The sequence below is a fragment of the Pseudophryne corroboree genome, chromosome 6 (genome assembly GCF_028390025.1).
Source record: "Pseudophryne corroboree isolate aPseCor3 chromosome 6, aPseCor3.hap2, whole genome shotgun sequence".
NCBI classification, from domain to species: Eukaryota; Metazoa; Chordata; class Amphibia; order Anura; family Myobatrachidae; genus Pseudophryne; species Pseudophryne corroboree.
The window spans coordinates 68,289,026-68,309,720 of NC_086449.1; positions in this window are offsets into that span (position 1 = coordinate 68,289,026).

A 20,695-nucleotide genomic window follows, 5' to 3' on the forward strand; every position below is an offset into this window, starting at 1 on the left:
TCCAGTTTCTCCAAACACTCCCGCGTTTTATCCTGGCACGCCTGCGTTTTTCCGCACACTCCCAGAAAACGGCCAGTTTCTGCCCAGAAACACCCACTTTCTGTCAATCACACTCCGATCACTACAACTATGAAAATTCTTCGTTCGGACGTGAGTAAATCTACTAAGTTTTGTGCTAAAATACTTAGCGCATGCACACTGCCTACCATGCGCATTTTTGCCTTAATCGCTCCGTTGCGAAAATCGTCGACGAGCGAACAACTCGGAATGACCCCCATTGTCCCTCTAAATGACCTCATATTTAAAAAAAACCTGTAATGATTGAAAAATTTTTTAACAGTCTCTTTAAAACTGTAACTGTTCAGGAAATAATATCACTGTATCAATTATAAAGTGACTCTCACTTCATAGTTCTCTATGATGGATTTAGTGAGTATAGGTTACACTATGGCTGGCCAGCCTAATTAATCTTTTCAACTGGACTCACTTGGCTCTGACTGTGTAGTTCATCCAGGAGCCAAACAAATAGATATTGATGTTATTAGAGGTACCTGTAGGTTACCAAGGTTCCGTGCAGCTGTACAGTTGATGTAATGAGGAACGCCGTGAAGCTGAATTTCTATGTCACACCGTGACCAATCTTATATTGTAGCCGGCCGTCAGCTGTGTAGCTGATGGGTCCCGTAGGACCGGGCGGCTTCAGTCCTTGTACAGCCGCTAATTAGAATAGCTGTGCAGCCGGGATATCCGTGAGGCTATGTCGCTTGGATTCCATGTGTGGACGGGCGGCTTCAGTCCTCGTGTAGCCGCTATTTGCAATGGCTGTATGGCCAAGCGTCAGTGAGACGGTGCCACTTGGAATCCACGAGCCGCCGCGTACTGTGCTGTCTGGGTACTTCCTTATAGACCAGATTATAGACCAGATTATAACAATGTAAAGTCCATATTCTAGAAAAGAGATTTTTTTTTATATATGTGTATAACTAAAGCAGATAGATTAATGGGTCTGATGATTTAAATCATCCCAAAACAAAATAAAATAAAATAAACACAATACATAGATATATAAACTTAAATCCGTGTATATCTATCCACACACATGGCGTTAATAAAACACACATGTGTGCTGACTCCGCAGCTGCTGGCGGATAACATGAAGAGGCTGTCCACGGAGGAGCTGGGGGTGCTCCCTATGCTGGTATGCAGAGCCGGCCATAGGCATAGGCAAACTAGGCAATTGCTTAGGGCATTTGATATGCGATGGGGCATCATCAGCTTCTGCTGATTAAAATGATATGCAGCATGCCTATATTCTGTATTTCATATGCAGATACAGCCACAGTCTCACACAGTATATAGGCATGCTGCATATCAGTTTAATCAGCAGAAGCTGCTTGTGCATCCCAGCCACATAGCAAAGCAAATAAGATGCATTTTCATTAAATAAAAAAAGGTGCCCGGCGTTAGCATTGATGCAAGATTTGTGAGGACACATCTGTATCCAAGCAGAGGCAGAGGTCACAGTGTTAGTGTCAGTGTGAGTGCTGTGTGCATGTGAGTGGGTTGTTTGTGCAGTAGTGCTCAGAATATGTGTAAGGAGCATTATGTGTGTCATGTAAAAATGCTTTAATAATGTGCAACATTAAAAGGGCCACTATGTGTGTCATTATGTGTATAAGGGCATTAATAATGTGCGGCCATATGTGTAAGAGACATTATGTGTAAAAGGGCATTAATAAAGGTTGTCATAATGTGTAAGGTGCATTATGTTTATAAGGACATTAATGTGTCTCATATGTGTAAGGGGCATTACTGTGTGGAATTGGTTATAAATGCATTACTAATGTGTGACATTATGTGTATAAGGTGCTCTACTATGTGGCGTTGCATATAGAAAGGGCACTACTGTGTTGTCTAATGTGAATAAAGAGCAATAAGGTGTGGTGTAATGTGAATAAGGAGCTATTCAGTGTGATGTAATGTGAATAAGGGGCTCTACTGTGAGGAGTAACGTTTATTGTTAGGGTCTCCTGCCCTGTGCTGCCACGTCGTCATGGCAACCGGGAGACAAGTGCTAGCGGAGTGGCCTGAGCGCAGCTGATACTCCGGTTCGGGTCTTTTGCTGTGCAGTGGTTACAGGCTTTGTGCACGGCAGGGGATCCGGTGCTGGTTTTTGTGCTCACAGTCTGTGAGGTCTGAGTGGGGCGTGGACAGCACCTGCTATATAAGGCCTCTTCTCAGGTTAAGCAGATGCTGCTGAATCTTTGTTGGTTAGTCAGTTCCTGAAAGTTAGCCAGTACTGTGTAGCTTTGTATTTGTTTGTTGCTTACTGCAAATAGGCCTTGGGATTTGGTACTACACTCTGCCAATCCAGACCTAGCAGTAAGACTGGAGTCAGTCGTTTAACTTGCTGGGGTTCTTTTGCTACTCTGTGAACTTAGCAAGTTTGCGGCTGTATTCTCAGACTTGCCTGCCAGGATCCTTTCTCACTGTGCAAGGTGTTCTGGTGTCAGTTTAGTGGCAGTAAGCTGAACCAGTGCACTGCAAGTGAGGACTAGGATTGTGGAAACTCTCCTTGTGTCTATTATTCCATCTCTGACCAAGGAGTTTACTGCCACACCCGTTGGTAACCCTTTAGGGTTGTGCTGTTGCCCTTAGCAACAGCATTTCGGGTTCTCTACGTATTAAAACACAACATCTTGCTTCTTTCCATCTGAGCACTCCTAATACTAGGGAGACACCCAGTTTCTTAGCCTCTGGGCTTCTCTGTTCACTTTGTGTTTATTTTGTTACCCTATCACCTTCTGTGTACGTAATGTCATATTCCCCAGTCTGTCTGTGAGTTCATTTGTTTTGCATCCCTCTCCGTTCAGACACCAGTACATTCCTGCAGGCACTGGTGTGCATAACATATTCAGCAGCCAAATACTCCTGTTGAAATTTTGTGGGAATATGGAGCATACCCCTCAAAATACTTTGCAACAGGTGGTCAATCAGGTGCAGGTCTTGACTCGACAATTTAATGATTTGTCCATTAAAATGCACACCTCCCAGGCCGCTGGCGGAGCTCCCGCAGCAGCAGCACCTTCAGGGGTTAAGGAGCCGAAAGTAAATCTCCCGGATCGTTTTTCTGGAGATCGCTCGCAGTTCTTTTGTTTCAAGGAGAGCTGCAAGCTATATTTCCAGCTTAGGCCTCAGTCTTCTGGGTCAGAGATTCAGCGGGTGGGCATAGTGATTTCCTTGCTACAAGGAGACCCACAGGTCTGGGCATATGGGTTGCAGCCTGACTGTCCATCGCTTAAAAGTGTTGATGCTTTTTTTACGGCACTGGGCATGTTGTATGATGACCCTGACAAGACGGCCTCAGCCGAGGCTCAGATTTCGATCCTTAAGCAAGGGCGAAGGCCAGTTGAGGTTTACTGTACGGAGTTTCGGAGGTTGGCCCATGATACTCAGTGGAATGACCCAGCCCTGAGACACAGTACCGAAGAGGTCTTTCTAACCAGATAAAAGACCAACTGGTACAATATCCCTTGCCTGATAGCTTGGATCAGCTCATGCAGTTATCCATCCGGGTGGATAGACGGCTGAGAGAGCGTAGGCTTGAAAGGGAGACCGAGGTTTCCTTCTTTCCCAAGGGAACCTCAGACTCTGAGGAATTTTCCGAGGAGCCTATGCAGATTGGGGCTACCCGCCTCTCCTCGCGTGAGAAGACGCGGAGGAGACAGCAGGGGTTGTGTTTGTACTGTGGGAATAAAGGTCATGTGGTAGTATCATGCCCAGAAAAGCCGGAAAACTTCAGGGCCTGAGGGTGATGGGAAATATCCTGTCAGGCCAGAAGTCAGAATTTCCCAAGAAGACTTTTATAATTCCGGTGACCTTGAAGATCCTCGGTCAAACTGTCAAGACTGAGGCCTTTGTGGACAGTGGGGCCGACGGGGTTTTTATGGACCGCCAATTCGCCCTGAAACACTCTGTTCCCTTAGTACCCTTGGCATCGGAAATTGAGATCTGTGGGTTAAACGGGGAACCATTATCCCAGGGTAAAATTACCTCTTGCACTAGCCAGATTTCTTTGTTTATTGGAGCCACACACTCTGAAAAATTGTCCTTTTATGTGACGGTCTGTACTTTTGCACCATTGGTGTTGGGGTTACCCTGGTTAAGGGCACACAATCCTCAATTTGACTGGGTCTCTGGGGAGATTCTTAGTTGGGGTACTGATTGTTTCAGGAGTTGCTTGAGCCTTCCAGTCAGGCTTTCGCAGCTAAGTTTGCCAGGATTGCCAGGATGTTATGCAGATTTTGCGGACGTGTTCTCCAAAAAAGTTGCAGAGGTACTACCTCCCCGTCGCCCCTATGACTGTGCCATTGATTTGTTACCGAATGCTAAGCTTCCCAAGAGCAGGTTGTACTCCCTGTCACGTCCTGAGACTCAGGCTATGGCAGAGTACATTCAGGAGAACTTGGCTAAGGGATTTATCAGACCTTCACAGTCTCCAGTTGGGTCGGGGTTCTTCTTCGTGGGTAAAAAGGACGGTTCGTTACGACCCTGCATCGACTTCAGGGAATTGAACCGTATCACGATTAAAAACTCATACCCACTGCCTCTCATTTCGGTCTTGTTTGACCAGCTTCGTACTGCCACCATTTTTTCTAAGATTGACCTACGCGGTGCGTACAATCTAATCCGAATAAGAGAGGGGGATGAATGGAAGACTGCCTTTAATACCCACTCAGGGCATTATGAATATTTGGTGATGCCTTTTGGGCTCTGTAATGCCCCGGCAGTCTTCCAGGATTTCATGAACGATGTGCTCAGGGAATATTTGGATAGATTCTTAGTTGTATACTTAGATGACATCCTAATCTTCTCCCATTCCCTGGAGGAACATCGGAAGCATGTACGCTTAGTCCTCCAGAAACTCAGAGACCACCGGCTTGGGGCGAAGCTGGAGAAGTGCGAATTTGAAGTTCAGCAAATCGCATTTCTAGGATATATTATCTCCCCAGAAGGTTTCCAAATGGAGGGTTCCAAGGTACAGGCAGTCCTGGATTGGGTGCAGCCCACTAGTTTGAAGGCGCTTCAGCGTTTCCTGGGCTTTGCGAATTTTTATAGACGATTTATCGCTGGATTTTCATCTATAGTGTCGCCCTTGGTGGCACTCACTAAGAAAGGGGCGGATGTTGCTCACTGGTCTTGTGAGGCCAAAGCGGCTTTTGCCCGTCTCAAAAGGGCATTTGTCTCGGCCAAGGTGCTGCGACACCCAGATCCAGAGCGTCCTTTTGTGGTGGAGGTGGATGCCTCTGAGATGGGTATTGGGGCAGTGCTCTCTCAGATGGGAGTGTCTGATAATCGCCTTCATCCCTGTGCTTACTTTTCCCGTAAATTTTCGCCTGCCGAGATGAATTATGACGTGGGTAACCGGGAATTGTTGGCTATTAAGGATGCACTCGAGGAGTGGAGACACTGGCTTGAGGGGGCTAAGTTTGTGGTCTCAATTCTCACCGACCATAAGAATTTGGCATATTTAGAGTCAGCGAAGCGTCTCAATGCCAGGCAGGCACGATGGGCTTTGTTTTTTGCTCGCTTTAATTTTTTGATAACATATCGCCCTGGGTCAAAAAACATCAAGGCTGATGCGCTCTCGCGGAGTTTTGCTCCAATCCAGGAGACCACGAGGAGCCATTGCCCATTGTGTCCCCATCATGTATTAAAGTGGGCATTACCCAGGACCTCTTATCATTAGTCCTTAGAGCACAGGAGCAGGCTCCTCCAGACCTTCCGGTAGGTCTTTTGTTTGTGCCTCCTAGGTTAAGACAGCGAGTGTTCCTGGAATTCCATGCCAAGAAGTCGGCAGGTCACCCGGGTATTGCCAGAACTCGGGAGTTGCTATCTAGGGCTGTGTGGTGGCCCTCAGTGGCTAAGGATGTGGATCAGTCGGTTCGGGCATGTGACATCTGTGCCCGAAATAAGACTCCTAGAGGGGTTCCTGTTGGCCCATTACATCCACTCTCTATTCCATCTAAGCCATGGACCCACATTTCAATGGATTTTGTGGTGGACTTGCCCAAATCCTCGGGGATGACAGCCATCTGGGTTGTCGTTGACAGGTTTTCGAAGATGGCGCACTTCGTTCCACTGGTTGGGCTGCCATCGGCCAGACGCCTGTCTGAATTATTTATGCTGCATGTTGTGCGCCTCCACGGGTTGCCACTTGATGTGGTCTCTGACCGCGGATCCCAGTTTGTGGCCAAATTCTGGAGGGCATTTTGTTCCGATCTCCAGATTTCTGTCAGCTTGTCGTCAGGCTACCATCCGCAGTCTAATGGGCAGACTGAAAGGGTGAACCAGTCCTTGGAGCAGTTCCTCAGGTGTTATGTCTCCAAGTGTCAGACTGACTGGGTTGCTCATCTGTCCATGGCGGAGTTTGCCTATAACAACGCGGCTCACTCTGCTACAGGGATCTCTCCCTTCCTTTGTGTGTATGGGCATCATCCTAAGGCCAATTCTTTTGACCCCCTGGACTCCACGCCTGGTGGTTCCTCTGTGGTTTCGGTCCTTAGGGGTATTTGGAGGAAAGTGAAGAAAGCCCTTGTGTCTGTGTCATTAGTGACCAAAAGGGTTTTTGATAAGCGGAAAAGACCCTGCAGCTTCAAATTAGGAGACTTCGTCTGGTTGTCTACCAAGAATTTGAAGTTGAGACAGCCATCTCATAAGTTAGGCCCCCGGTTCATCGGCCCTTATAAGATCACTAGGGTTATCAATCCGGTGGCATTTCAGTTAGATCTGCCCCGTTCTTTGGGTATCAATAAAACATTTCATTGTTCCCTTTTAAAACGGGCGATTAGTAATCCTTCTTCCAGTGGAAGACCTTCTCCTCTTCTGATACGTGGCCAGAGGGAATTTGTTGTTGAAAGGATTCTTGACTCCAAGATGGTTCGGGGTCGGCTGTCATTTTTGGTGCACTGGAAGGGGTATGGCCCGGAGGAGCGGTCATGGGTGCGCAGTTGTGATCTTCATGCCCCCAGACTGATACGCTCTTTCTTCTCGCAGTTCCCCGATAAACCCGGTGGTAGGGGTTCTTTGACCCCTCGTCAGAGGGGGGGTACTGTTAGGGTCTCCTGCCCTGTGCTGCCACGTCGTCATGGCAACCGGGAGACAAGTGCTAGCGGAGTGGCCTGAGCGCAGCTGATACTCCGGTTCGGGTCTTTTGCTGTGCAGTGGTTACAGGCTTTGTGCACGGCAGGGGATCCGGTGCTGGTTTTTGTGCTCACAGTCTGTGAGGTCTGAGTGGGGCGTGGACAGCACCTGCTATATAAGGCCTCTTCTCAGGTTAAGCAGATGCTGCTGAATCTTTGTTGGTTAGTCAGTTCCTGAAAGTTAGCCAGTACTGTGTAGCTTTGTATTTGTTTGTTGCTTACTGCAAATAGGCCTTGGGATTTGGTACTACACTCTGCCAATCCAGACCTAGCAGTAAGACTGGAGTCAGTCGTTTAACTTGCTGGGGTTCTTTTGCTACTCTGTGAACTTAGCAAGTTTGCGGCTGTATTCTCAGACTTGCCTGCCAGGATCCTTTCTCACTGTGCAAGGTGTTCTGGTGTCAGTTTAGTGGCAGTAAGCTGAACCAGTGCACTGCAAGTGAGGACTAGGATTGTGGAAACTCTCCTTGTGTCTATTATTCCATCTCTGACCAAGGAGTTTACTGCCACACCCGTTGGTAACCCTTTAGGGTTTTGCTGTTGCCCTTAGCAACAGCATTTCGGGTTCTCTACGTATTAAAACACAACATCTTGCTTCTTTCCATCTGCGCACTCCTAATACTAGGGAGACACCCAGTTTCTTAGCCTCTGGGCTTCTCTGTTCACTTTGTGTTTATTTTGTTACCCTATCACCTTCTGTGTACGTAATGTCATATTCCCCAGTCTGTCTGTGAGTTCATTTGTTTTGCATCCCTCTCCGTTCAGACACCAGTACATTCCTGCAGGCACTGGTGTGCATAACATTTATAAGGTACAGTGATACTACTGTGGGATGTAATATGAATTATGGACACTATCGCAAGATAAAATGTGACTAAAGTTGCAGCACTGTGTGGCGTAATTGGAATTTGGGTTACTATTGTGTGGCCATGCCCCTTCCCAGCAAGAAGATGCCCCTTTTTGGGCTGTGCGTCAAATGTGCATAATGTTCCTATTTAAAATATAGGCAGTACAAGGACTGCTATGGGTGAGGGGTGATGGTGCTGGGAAAGAGGAGCAAGGTCAGAGGCAGAACCAGCGGTGGTGCGAGGGGGCACCAGCCAAAATCTTGCCTAGGGCATCATATTGGTTAGGGCCGGCTCTGCTGGTATGGGGGGGGGGGGGGTCCTGGTGGGTGCTCCCTATGTAGGTATGGGGGGAGCGGTGCTCCCATGGGGGTCCCAGGCTGCACTATGAAGGTGTAGTTTGTAATGCCTCTCTCCCTATATCTTCATCTCTCTGTCCCTGTTGCCCCTTTCTCTGTCCCTACGTCCGTGGTGCTCTCTACCTGTTCCTACATCCCTGCTGCATCTCTGTCATTGCTGCCTCTCTTTGTCCCTATGTCCATGCTGCCTCTCTCTCTCTCTGTTCCTACATCCGTGGTGCCTCTATCTGTTCCTACATCCCTGCTGCATCTCTGTCATTGCTGCCTCTCTTTGTCCCTATGTCCCTGCTGCCTCTCTCTCTGTCCCTACGTCCGTGGTGCCTCTATCTGTTCCTATATCCCTACTGCATCTCTATCTGTCCCTGCTACCACTTTCTGTCCCTATGTCCCTGCTGCCTCTCTCTCTCTGTCCCTACGTCCATGGTGTCTCTATCTGTTCCTATATCCCTGCTGTGTCTCTCTGTCCCTATATCCCTGCTGCATCTCTATCTGTCCCTGCTGCCACTTTCTGTCCCTATGTCCCTGCTGCCTATCTCTGTCTCTACGTCTTTGCCGGCACTCTCTCTGTGTCCCTGTTGTCATTCTCTGTGCTTGGGTTCATGTGACGGTCACCATACAGACGGCGGGATCTCGGCATTTAGATGGCCGGCGGGGAAGGGGGAGTCAAGTGCAACAAAGCTCCTTGCAGGCGCGCTACACTCACCACGCAGCGGACTCTATACCTGCTCTATGGGTGTCGTAGATACCCATGAGTGGGAATAGTCCCAGTTGGTCGGCATGCCAACCGTGGGGATCCCGGCGATTGTATAGTGACCGCCGGCCACATAACCGCATCCCATTCTCTGTGCAGACCTGAGTTTGGGGCCCCTTCTAAATGTTGCTATGGGGCTCACAAGTTCTAGTTACGCTTCTGCCTCACACACCTCCTCCTGCTCACCCCCAGCATTTCACTTACCAGGGGGGTGTTACAGCACATGGATTCCCTACAGCAGCACAGACACGGCGGCCGTCTCTACATTTGTGTTAGTAAGATGTAATGATCATTTAAAATGCTGGTTAGTAGATCCAGAGATTCGACATGCAGAATATTTATAATGGATATAAAGTTCACATTCATCGTAAATAAATCCAGTCACTAACAGAATATTTGCACAGCTTTTCTTCAGTATACTGTATACACGTCAAGTCCTGTTTCATACTATGGCCGGGATGTTCTAATTTTCGGGACCAATGTAGTTAATTATCGGGATTTTTTTGGTGCATGTATAGCGACAAAGATCCCGATAATTTTGCTGCATTTACCAATATAATATATATCGCTGTAAGTGATTGCGGTGGCTCACCCTCCCCGCGATGTGTGTACGGAGTCCTTAAGTTAGAACTGTGCATGCACGGGAGTGATCCGAGATCCAAGGCATGCGCACTTCGGGTTCTGGGACGCCGTTGTGGTTCAGGATCAGGTAAATAAACTGCCTTCCGCTCGTAGCTGTACACTCCGGTGGTGAAAATTGTCTTATCTTGAGGGGAAGCACTATTACAAAGAAAGGTCCGCACAGAACATAATTATTAATACATGATATCAATCAGTTTTATCCTATATCCCTTTATTGAAAATCATAAGGAATTATCCTATTGTTTAAGTGTATCAATATTACCAAGAGGGGGTGCTCCCTGGAATAAATTCATGTCAACAAGAAAAAGAAATAGTATTCCAATATGGGGCACTCATTTGACTGATTGTACACAATTAATATATGTACTGGAAATGTTAATGTGATAGAACTCCCCAGCAATTTTTTTATATAAATTAAAATATAACCTTTATTATTGTTTGTTTAAAATACTGTATTTTATAGCTTGCAATGTACAGCAGAAAATAAAAAATAAACACACCCTAATCTCTCGTCTTATTCTACACTCAACTGTTTGTACAGATTTATTAATAGTCCTCAGTCATGATAGGTTGCACCATGTTTAAATCACATTAGCCTGTGCCTAATTTCTTGTATCCACAGGACAAACCTAAAGTATATATCTGAAATGAATTATAATCTTGCTATCAATGTGTTGGGTGTATATATTTCTTAATAGCTGCTCCTAATGATCGACAGCTCACTCTTTCTTACAATATAATTGGAGTGTTTCAGACACTAATTGTAGATTCTGATACTCTTATTTTAGAGATAATATTGTGATACACATGCCACAACTAGATGTTACATCACTGATACAAAGTATCATTAAAGCTCTCTGCAATGTGCATGTAATATAACCTTATATAGGGCCAAATTCAGAGTTGATCACAGCAGCAAGTTTGTTAGCAGTTGGGCAAAACCATGTGCAAAGAGGGGGGCAGATATAACATGTGCAGAGAGTTAGATTTGTGTGCGGTGTGTTCAAACTGAAATCTAAATTGCAGTGTAAAAATAAAGCAGCCAGTATTTACCCTGCACAGAAACAAAATAACCCACCCAAATCTAAAGGCCAGTACTCACGGGCCGATGCGGGATAGATGTGTGCTGAGCGTGCGGGGGGAGACGGGGGGACCGCTCATTTCACCCAGCGGGTGAAGTGAGTGACCCGCTAGATTGGCCTGCATGCAGGCCAATCTAGCACCAGCGATAGCGATGTGTGGGGCTGCGCATCGCTATCGCTGTTAGGGCTACACACGGAGCGATCTTGCTGAAAATCTAAGCAATATAGTCAGATTGCTTAGATTATCGCTCCGTGTGTACCCCCCTTAACTCTCTGTGCACATGTTATATCTGCCCCACCTGCAGTGCACATGGTTTTGTCCAACTGCTAACAAATTTGCTGCTGCGATCAACTCTGAATTACCCCCATAGTCTTAACTAAATGATTGATTGCTGGGACATCAGCGTTGCACATAGATAACAGAGAAGTACTCATAATCCTAGATGTCCCATATAAGGGCACATTGTGGAAAAGCAAATATTTTTTGATTGTCCTATATATGTATCATATATATCTTACAGTGCCTGAATATAATATCTATAAGAAAGTTTTATGGTCACGGCATTGGCTTGCCTGTGTAATTAGTGCTTATTACGGGAAACCAATGTCCCTAATCAAAACGTATTTTATATGCACCACCACACTAATATCCTGTGGTGCACCAATTCAAGTCGTAATGTGACCCCGGGTGTCAGACATACACACACAATATCAACTGGCATCCTAACATGATCTTTTACATAATATTAATGAGACAGTGTGATCAATTAAAAAGCATGGCACCCAGAAGGTGAGCGGCGTGCACAATTAAAAAAGCCTTGTACTGTAGGTTTCTTTTTCTCAATTTTAACAAAATGGCTATCAACAAGCTTATCTTTTAAATAAGCCGATCTCTTCCAGCTTATAGGTATCCTCAAACCCAGGGCTTGATTCAAATCTGGATCCAATTTCAATACAGGTAAGTGTTTCTATAGTACTTTTGTATTGTCCGCCATTCTGCACAATGGGGGTCATTCCGAGTTGTTCGCTCGTTATTTTTTTCTCGCAATGGAGCGAATAGTCACTAATGCGCATGCGCTATGTCCGCAGTGCGACTGCGCCAAGTAAATTTGCTCTGCAGTTAGGTTTTTTACTCACGGCATTACGAGGTTTTTTCTTCGTTCTGGTGATCGTAATGTGATTGACAGGAAGTGGGTGTTTCTGGGCGGAAACTGGCCGTTTTATGGGAGTGTGTGAAAAAACGCTGTTTCTGGGAAAAACGCGGGAGTGGCCGGAGAAACGGGGGAGTGTCTGGCCGAACGCTGGGTGTGTTTGTGATGTCAAACCAGGAACGAAACTGACTGAACTGATCGCAGTTGCCGAGTAAGTCTGGAGCTACTCAGAAACTGCTAAGAAGTGTCTATTCGCAATTCTGCTAATCTTTCGTTCGCAATTTTGATAAGCTAAGATACACTCCCAGTAGGCAGCGGCTTAGCGTGTGCAAAGCTGCTAAAAGCAGCTTGCGAGCGAACAACTCGGAATGACCCCCAATGTTCTCCTACGAATCTAACAACATTAGATTCCGGTTCCTTTCTTCTCTCTGAATATAAGAGTATATTTCTGTCTTTATTCCTTGCTTGATGGAAAGCCCTCTTAACTACTCTTTTACTGTAATCACGTTTGATTAATCTGTCTGTTAATTCTTCAGAACATTGGGGATAATTCCAAGTTGATCGCAGCAGGAATTTTGTTAGCAGTTGGGCAAAACCATGGCCCTCATTCCGAGTTGTTCGCTCGCAAGCGGATTTTAGCAGATTTGCTCATGCTAAGCGGCCGCCTACTGGGAGTGAATCTTAGCATCTTAAAATTGCGAACGATGTATTCGCAATATTGCGATTACACACCTCGTAGCAGTTTCTGAGTATCTCCAGACTTACTTGGCATCTGCGATCAGTTCAGTGCTTGTCGTTCCTGGTTTAACGTCACAAACACACCCAGCGTTCGTCCAGACACTCCTCCGTTTCTCCGGCCACTCCTGCGTTTTTTCCGAAAACGGTAGCGTTTTTCCCCACACGCCCATAAAACGGCCTGTTTCCGCCCAGTAACACCCATTTCCTGTCAATCACATTACGATCGCCAGAACGATGAAAAAGCCGTGAGTAAAATTCCTAACTACATAGCAAATTTACTTGGCGCAGTCGCAGTGCGGACATTGCGCATGCGCATTAAGCGGAAAATCGCTGCGATGCGAAGATTTTTACCGAGCGAACAACTTGGAATGACCTCCCATGTGCACTGCAGGGGAGGCAGATTTAACATGTGCAGAGAGAGTTAGATGTGGGTGTGGTGTGTTCAATCTGCAATCTAATTTGCAGTGTAAAAATAAAGCAGCCAGTATTTACCCTGCACAGAAACAAAATAACCCACCCAAATCTAACTCTTTCTGCATATGTTATATCTGCCTCCCCTGCAGTGCACATGGTTTTGCCCAACTGCTAACAAAATTCCTGCTGCGATCAACTTGGAATTACCCCATTGTTCAAATTGTTAATTATCCAAACAATTTCTCTTCAAACAAAAAAATTCCCCTCTCGAGATTCCATTTAGGACAGGTGGGAAGTGGGCACTGGTCCTATGTAACACATTATTCGTAGCTGTGTGCTTTCTATGAAGATCCATCAAAATTCTCCCATCTAACATCCTCTTGATCTTTAAATCCAGGGATGTAACCTTTGTTTCCGCAGCGGGGTACACTGGTATTCCACAGGGAATAACATCGGGGTGTAGAGTCGGATCTTGATACGAGGCACCAACAGGCTAAAGCTTTGACTGTTCCCAGGATGCACTGCACCACCTTTTCTATATCCCCGCCTCCAGGAACTGGAGCTCAGTTTGTAAGTTGGTGCCTGCAGTGCAGGCAGCTAACAGGAAGGGCTGCGTTAGGCAGCCCTGAAAAGAGCTTTTCAGAGAAGAAAAGACTTCAAGGGCCGCAGCATAGGCACTAGATGCTATATGTCTTACTGATATATCGTGCTGCGGCTCCCTCATCTCCCCCCAGTGGCGCTGTATACTCCCGCACTCTGGTTGCCGGGTACTTACAGCAGAGGCACTCCGGTCTTCCCAGGCACACACACCGCCGCTGCTCTCTGGGATTGCGTGGCTGCTCGATAGGGAGGAGGTAAGAGGGTCCCCCAGGTGGGACCCACTGAAATCGCGATCCGGGACGCGGTCTCCGGAGACAGACCGAGCCACTGGCGTGGACACTGTAGCCATGCAGGGAGCCCACTATATCCACCAGGGCAAGGAGCATAGGTCAGATTTACTAAAATCCGTTTATTACAGGCTCCATAGTACCCGGTGGTGAAGTCCTGCAGAGGGGATAAGGCGCTGACCTGTAGCCTCTCCCCCAGCCCCAGGCGCCATCTACAGCAGATGTTCCCGCCCTGGAGCTGCATCTCTCTTCCTCACTCCCTGTCAGCGTTTGGGCGCCATTACAGAGCTGCATTGATTATAGGACTGTCTCCTCTGTGTATTGGAGGCTATCAAACTGACCCTTCAGATACGTCTAAGAAACCTGATCAGTTCAAATGTCAGAAGGTTACTAAATTAGTTTTACCACATTCTGACCATTTAGTTGACAAACGTCAGGAATCCTGGGAGTCTCCAGGGAAGAAATTCTCCCTGTCTAAAAAGATGCTAGCTCGCTATCCCATCTCTACAGAATTAAGTAAGAATTGGGAAACGCCACCACCGGTGGACTCACAGGTAGCTCGTCTTGTAGTGTCTTCTACTCTGCCTGTCACTGCTGTCACCTCTCTGAAGGAACCGACGGATAAGCGCGTGGAGGGTTGCTTGAAGTCTATTTAAACTCTTGCAGGTGCCGTACATAGACCCACTATAGCAGCTTCTTGGGCTGCAAAGAGTATTGAAGCCTGGGTTCAAGCTGCTGAGGCAGAGCTACCTCTGGATTTTTCTGATAATGCCAGACAGTGTCTTTCATATATTACCACAGCCTCTCATTACATTCAGGAGGTGGCCTCTGATGCCGGTGTTCTGGCGGCCAAAGCATCTACTACGGCCATTCTGTCTCGCCGGATTCTGTGGTTGCGGTCCTGGTCGGTGGACCTGGACTCTAAAAAGACCTTGGAAGTGATCCCTTTTAAGAGAGACTTACTGTTTGGGGAAGATTTGAACAAGATTGTTGCTGACTTAGCATCTGCTAAGACTGAATGTCTGGCAAGTACTAATCCTTCGGCTCCGAAGGCTAAAAGTACCGTCGTCGGGGCATCAGGATCATGCCGTATCTGGACAACTTGCTGATCCTGGCGAACTCTCCAAAGGTTCTCATCCGTCATCTAGAACTGATGGTCCAATTCCTACAAGCCCACGAATGGATCATCAATAGGAAGAAATCCTCGCTGGTCCCTGCTCAGAACATGGTGCACCTGGGGGCATTCCTGGAAACACACAACCAACATTTGTTCTTGTCTCCAGAGAAGGTCCTGAAACTCAAGGACAGGATAAGATGCTTCCTCTCTCGCCCATGAGTGTCGATACACTCGGCAATGCAAGTACTAGGCCTCATGGTGTCGGCTTTCGACATGGTGGAGTACGCTCAATTTCATTTCCGCCCTCTGCAGAGGTTAATCCTTTTCAAGTAGGATGGCCTGCCTCACAGGATCAGATCTCACATGATCTCCTTGACTTTGTAAGGTTCGTCTTTCACTGAGCTGGTGGCTACAGGACCAACAATTGAGCAGGGGTCTCCCTTATGGATCTCCAACTGGGTCCTCCTAATGACGACGGATGCCAGTCTGCGGGGATGGGGCACGGTGTTGGAGCCACACTCTCTTCAGGGTCGGTGGACCAGGGGGGAATCTCTCCTCCCGATAAATATTCTAGAGTTGCGGGCAGTGTTCAATAAAGCTTGCCCTGCCTCTGGTACAGAACAGGCCTGTTCAAGTACAGTCGGAGAATGCTCCCACGGTGGCGTACATAAATAATCAAGGCGGCGCTCAAAGCCGCATGGCAATGTTGGAAGTGTCAAAGATTCTTCAATGGGCGGAATGCCATCTGCCAGTCATATCGGCAGTGTTCATTCCGGGGGTCCTCAACTGGGAAGCGGACTTCCTCAGTCATCAGGACGTACACGCCGGAGAGTGGAGGCTTCATCCAGAAGTCTTTCAACTCCTAGTTGACAAGTGGGGCCTACCAGATGTAGACCTGATGGTGTCTCAACACAATCACAAAGTTCCGGTCTTCGGAGCAAGGACAAGGGATCCCCTAGCAGTGTTTGTGGACGCACTGGCAATTCCATGGAACTTTCGGCTGCCGTACAAGTTCCCTCCGGTGTCACTCCTGCCCAGGGTAATAAGGAAGTTCAAGCAAGAAGGAAGAATACTACTTCTAATCGCTCCAGCGTGGCCCAGACGGCATTTGTTCTCAGACCTGCAGGGTCTATCGATAGAGCTTCCTCTTCTACTTCCGTAACGCCCAGACCTCCTCGTTCAGAGCTCTTGTGTCTACAAAGATCTGGCCCAACTGGCTTTGACGGCGTGGCTCTTGAAGCTTCACTCTTAAGGGCCAACGGATTTTCTGAGGCGGTCATTCAAACTATGTTAAAAGCCCATAAATCAGCTTTGGCTCGGATTTATTATAGGGTCTGGAATTCTTACTTCACCTGGTGTGCGGCTAGGAATTATGATGCGTACAAGTACAGTACTGCCAAACTTTCTGGCTTTTCTGCAACAGGGCCTGGACTTAGGCCTTCGTCTGGTCTCCCTCAAGGTTCATATTTCAGCCTTGTCAGTGTGGTTTCAGAAAAAAAATTGCGTCTCTGCCTGACGTTCATACTTTCACTCAGGGTGTTTTAAGGATTCAACCTCCCTATGTCCCACCTGTGGCTCCTTGGGATTTGTCAGTGGTTCTGGAGGCTTTGCAAGAGTATCCGTTTGAACCTCTTGAATCTGCGGCCCTTAAGTGGCTTTCCCTCAAGGTCTTGTTTCTGCTGGCTATTGCTAGACGGGTATCAGATTTGGGTGCCTTGTCTTGTAGGTCCCCCTATCTGATTTTTCACCGTGACAGGGCGGTTCTTCAAACACGCCCTGGTTATCTACCTAAGGTGGTGTCTTCTTTCCACCTTAACTAGGAGATTGTGGTTCCAGCCTTTATCTCTCCGGATTTATCCTTCAAAGAGCAGTCTTTGGATGTGGTACAGGCTCTCCGTATCTATGTGAAGAGGAAAGCCTCCATTAGGAAGTCTGATTCTCTCTTTGTACTGTTTGATTTTCACAAACGTGGCTGGCCTGCTAACAGCAGACCTTAGCCAGATGGATTAGAATGGTGATTGCTTATGTACAGGCTGGCCTTCCAGCTCCTGCTACCATCAAAGCCCATACTACTCGGTCTGTTGGACCTTCTTGGGCGGCCAGCCGTGGTGCGACCCTTGAACAATTGTGCAAGGTGGCTACATGGTACTCAGTGAACACGTTCATAAGGTTCTATGCCTTTCAATACTTCCGCCTCCCAGGATGCTTCCTTTGGACGCCGGGTTCTTGTGCCCGCTACATGCGTCCCCTCCCATAAGGAACTGCTTTAGGACATACCCAATGTTATTCCCTGTGGAATACCAGTGTACCCCGCTGCAGAAAAGGAGATTTATGGTAAAAACTTACCCTTGTTAAATCTTTCTGCGAGGTACACTGGATTCCACAGGGCACCCACCCTGATGCACTTAGCTTCTTTGGGTTTGTATGCCTTTAGCCGCTGATACCTTCTCCTGTTGTGAGAATGTGGTTCTATGTGGCTAACTACTATTGTCTCTTTTACCTGCTACTGCAGTGGTTTCCAAACTTTTTTGAATCATGGCGCCCTAGAATATCAGAATTTTTTTCACGGCACCCCTAGGCCAAAAAATTTTTATTGAGAAATTTAGAAAGAAATATTACATTAAGTAGATCGCGTTTATATGTCATCCTTAGGGTCAGTTGTATGGTGAGGGACAGGATTTGCTTCTGTTTGTCCAAATATTTTATGACTGGAAGCCACCAGCACTGGTTTTGTCTATTATATTGACCATGAATAATTTGAATTGGTCCTGGACCACCAACCCAAGGCACCCCTGTAGGTGTCCCGAGGCACCCCAGGGAGCCACGCCACACAGTTTGGGAACCTCTGTGCTACTGCATTGGACTGGTTAACAAAACTGAGCTCCAGTGCCTGGAGGCGGGGATATAGAGGAGGTGGTGCAGTTTATCCTGGGAACAGTCAAAGCTTTAGCCTGTTGGTGTCTCGGATCAAGATCCAACTCTACACCCCAATGGTATTCCCTGTGGAATCCAGTGTAACTCGCAGAAAGAGATTTAACAATGGTAAGTCTTACCATAAATCTCCTTTTCACTCATCTCATAGTCAAGTTTGAGGTTCAAATTGTTATTGATCAGCTTCTCAATAATTTCAACAAATTCACCTCCCGGACCATCCCATAGGATCAGGAGGTTGTCTATATACCTCATCCATAAGAGAATTTTTTTTGTGTATTTATCGTTCTCTAGATTGTAAGTTTGCGAGCAGGGCCTTCCTACCTCTATGTCTGGGATGAGTATGTATTACCGCCGGACGGAAACCCGGTGGTCGGAATACCGACATCGGGATCCCGCCCGGCACAATCCCGACAGGGGGGTGAGCGCAACGCAGCCCCTTGTGGGCTCCCTGTGCTCGCCACGCTTGGTACACTAATTTATTCTCCCTCTATGGGTGTTGTGGCCACCCACAGAGGGAGAATATGTCGGGATTGTGCCGGTCAGGATCTCGATGTCAGTATTCAGACCGGCGGGATCTTGACCGCATACCCAGCTGATTACGGAGCTCCGCTGCCACCCGCTGTTTAGCGCCCTTTCACGGCTCCTGAGCCTCCCGCAGTTGGCCCGCTGGGCCCCCACACACCCGCAGCAGCTCCCCCGGTAGATGGAGCGATATTTCCGGCCTCTGATGCCGCGCAGCAAGGCCCGCAGGGACGAAGAGCAGAGCCGCACGGCATCCAAAATGGCGGCGGCATCCGGGATGGGGGGTGAGTCTTCTCCTGCCCTGCAGCCCCAGCAGTTATTTCTGGCTCCCCCAAGCTCTCCTCCGCAGACTGCCTGGAGCAAGTCTCTCTCTCCCCCTTCCTCTCATTGTCCCTCAGAGAGTGTAAGTCCTCCACACATTATTGCAGGGACACAGGTTCCAGAGACCTCAGTCTGACATTGTGCATGCTATTAAAGAAACTGTGGGCCCCCTGTTGAAAGAGCAGACTGCAGACATAAACAAGCAGTTAGCTCAATTCTCTCAAAGGCTCTCCACGGCAGAGATTAGAATCGGGGAATGTTTTGCTGATATAGCAAATTTGAAGAAGGCCGTTAGTCTGAATACTAAGGCTTGCTATAGCCTCCATAATAAGACAGATAAACTGGAGAACAGGGCCAGAAGGCAGAATCTGCAAATTATAGGCCTGTCAGAGACGGTGAAAGGGGCAGATTTATTGTTGTTTGTACGAGATACTCTGCCGGCACTCCTGCAAGTTAAATCCGAATGTGCTGACATTGTTATTGAGAGGGCTCACCGCCTTGGCCCGTTTCGTCCACAAGAGGGCGGCAGACCCCGTGCTGTGATTTTCAGAGTATTGAACTAGTTACATAAAGAAATATTATGGCACGCTTCCCGCAAACATCGCAATTTGTCCTGGGAGGGACATTCCTTGCTAATTTTTTAGGACTATTCTGCGGAACTCACTAAAGCTAGGAAGGAATTCTCTCCATTATGCTCTAAGCTGATTCAGATTCGTCAGAAATTTGCATTACTGTACCCGGCGCGGCTACGCATCTATAAAGATGACTCTTTCAAGGGCTTTCTATCTGTACGTGACGCTGAAGCCTATCTTCAATTACAGTCTGATGATTCGGACCGGTGTGACTGATTCTGCTCAGATGTGGAGGGTTGCTCTTTTTTTTTGCAGCTTATAGCTACTGCCTGCTTTACAGATACTCTCTTTATCGATTCCTGCAGATGTGTTTCGTTTTATCTTTAAGGAGATCATTTTTGTCCAGCGACATTGGTGCCTTATTTCCATGATAATGTCTCTTCTATGTTGTATTACGCTGCCTTACATCTGTTATACCTGTGTACTTTGCATATATGCCTGCAGATGTGTGTTGGTGCCTCCGTGCACCTTCAATGTTTCATTTATTTGTAAGTTCTTTTTTATCTCTTCCCTCCTATATCTCTCCTTTTTCTTTGTGCTCCTCTGGGGTTTCATGGATTGGCGTCTGGGATACAGTACTTACGGTATCATACCTGAGAGGTGGTTGGGCGGGAACTGTTCTAGACCTCCATCTGTTTTCTCTGCTGTCCTTACATTTCTTATCATTTCAAGTCCCTCCCTCAATGTTTTATTATGCACCTCTCTACTTACGCATACTTACTTATGCTTTTTTCTCGTTCATTCTGAGGGATAATATGTTAAGATATACACCTGGGGGTGTGGTCTGACGGCGGTCTGACTGCTATATTATGTTTCTATCGGGTGGTTATCGGTTGTTCTTATTGTTATTAATGTGTTTACACTCTGGTGGGATTTCTAATCTGGAATGTCAGTTTGCGATTAATGCTTGTTTTTTTTGTTATATGTGTTTTTTTGTGTCTGTCTTCTTGTCGTGTCTTTGTTCCCCCCCCCTTTTCCTGATGGGTATGGGGGCCCTGCCTGCGCTGCAGCCAACATATCTGCCTATCCATCTTTGGGCTGATGTCTTCTCTTGGGAAGCTGGAATGTGGGGGGTATGAACTCCCCGCAGAAACTGAA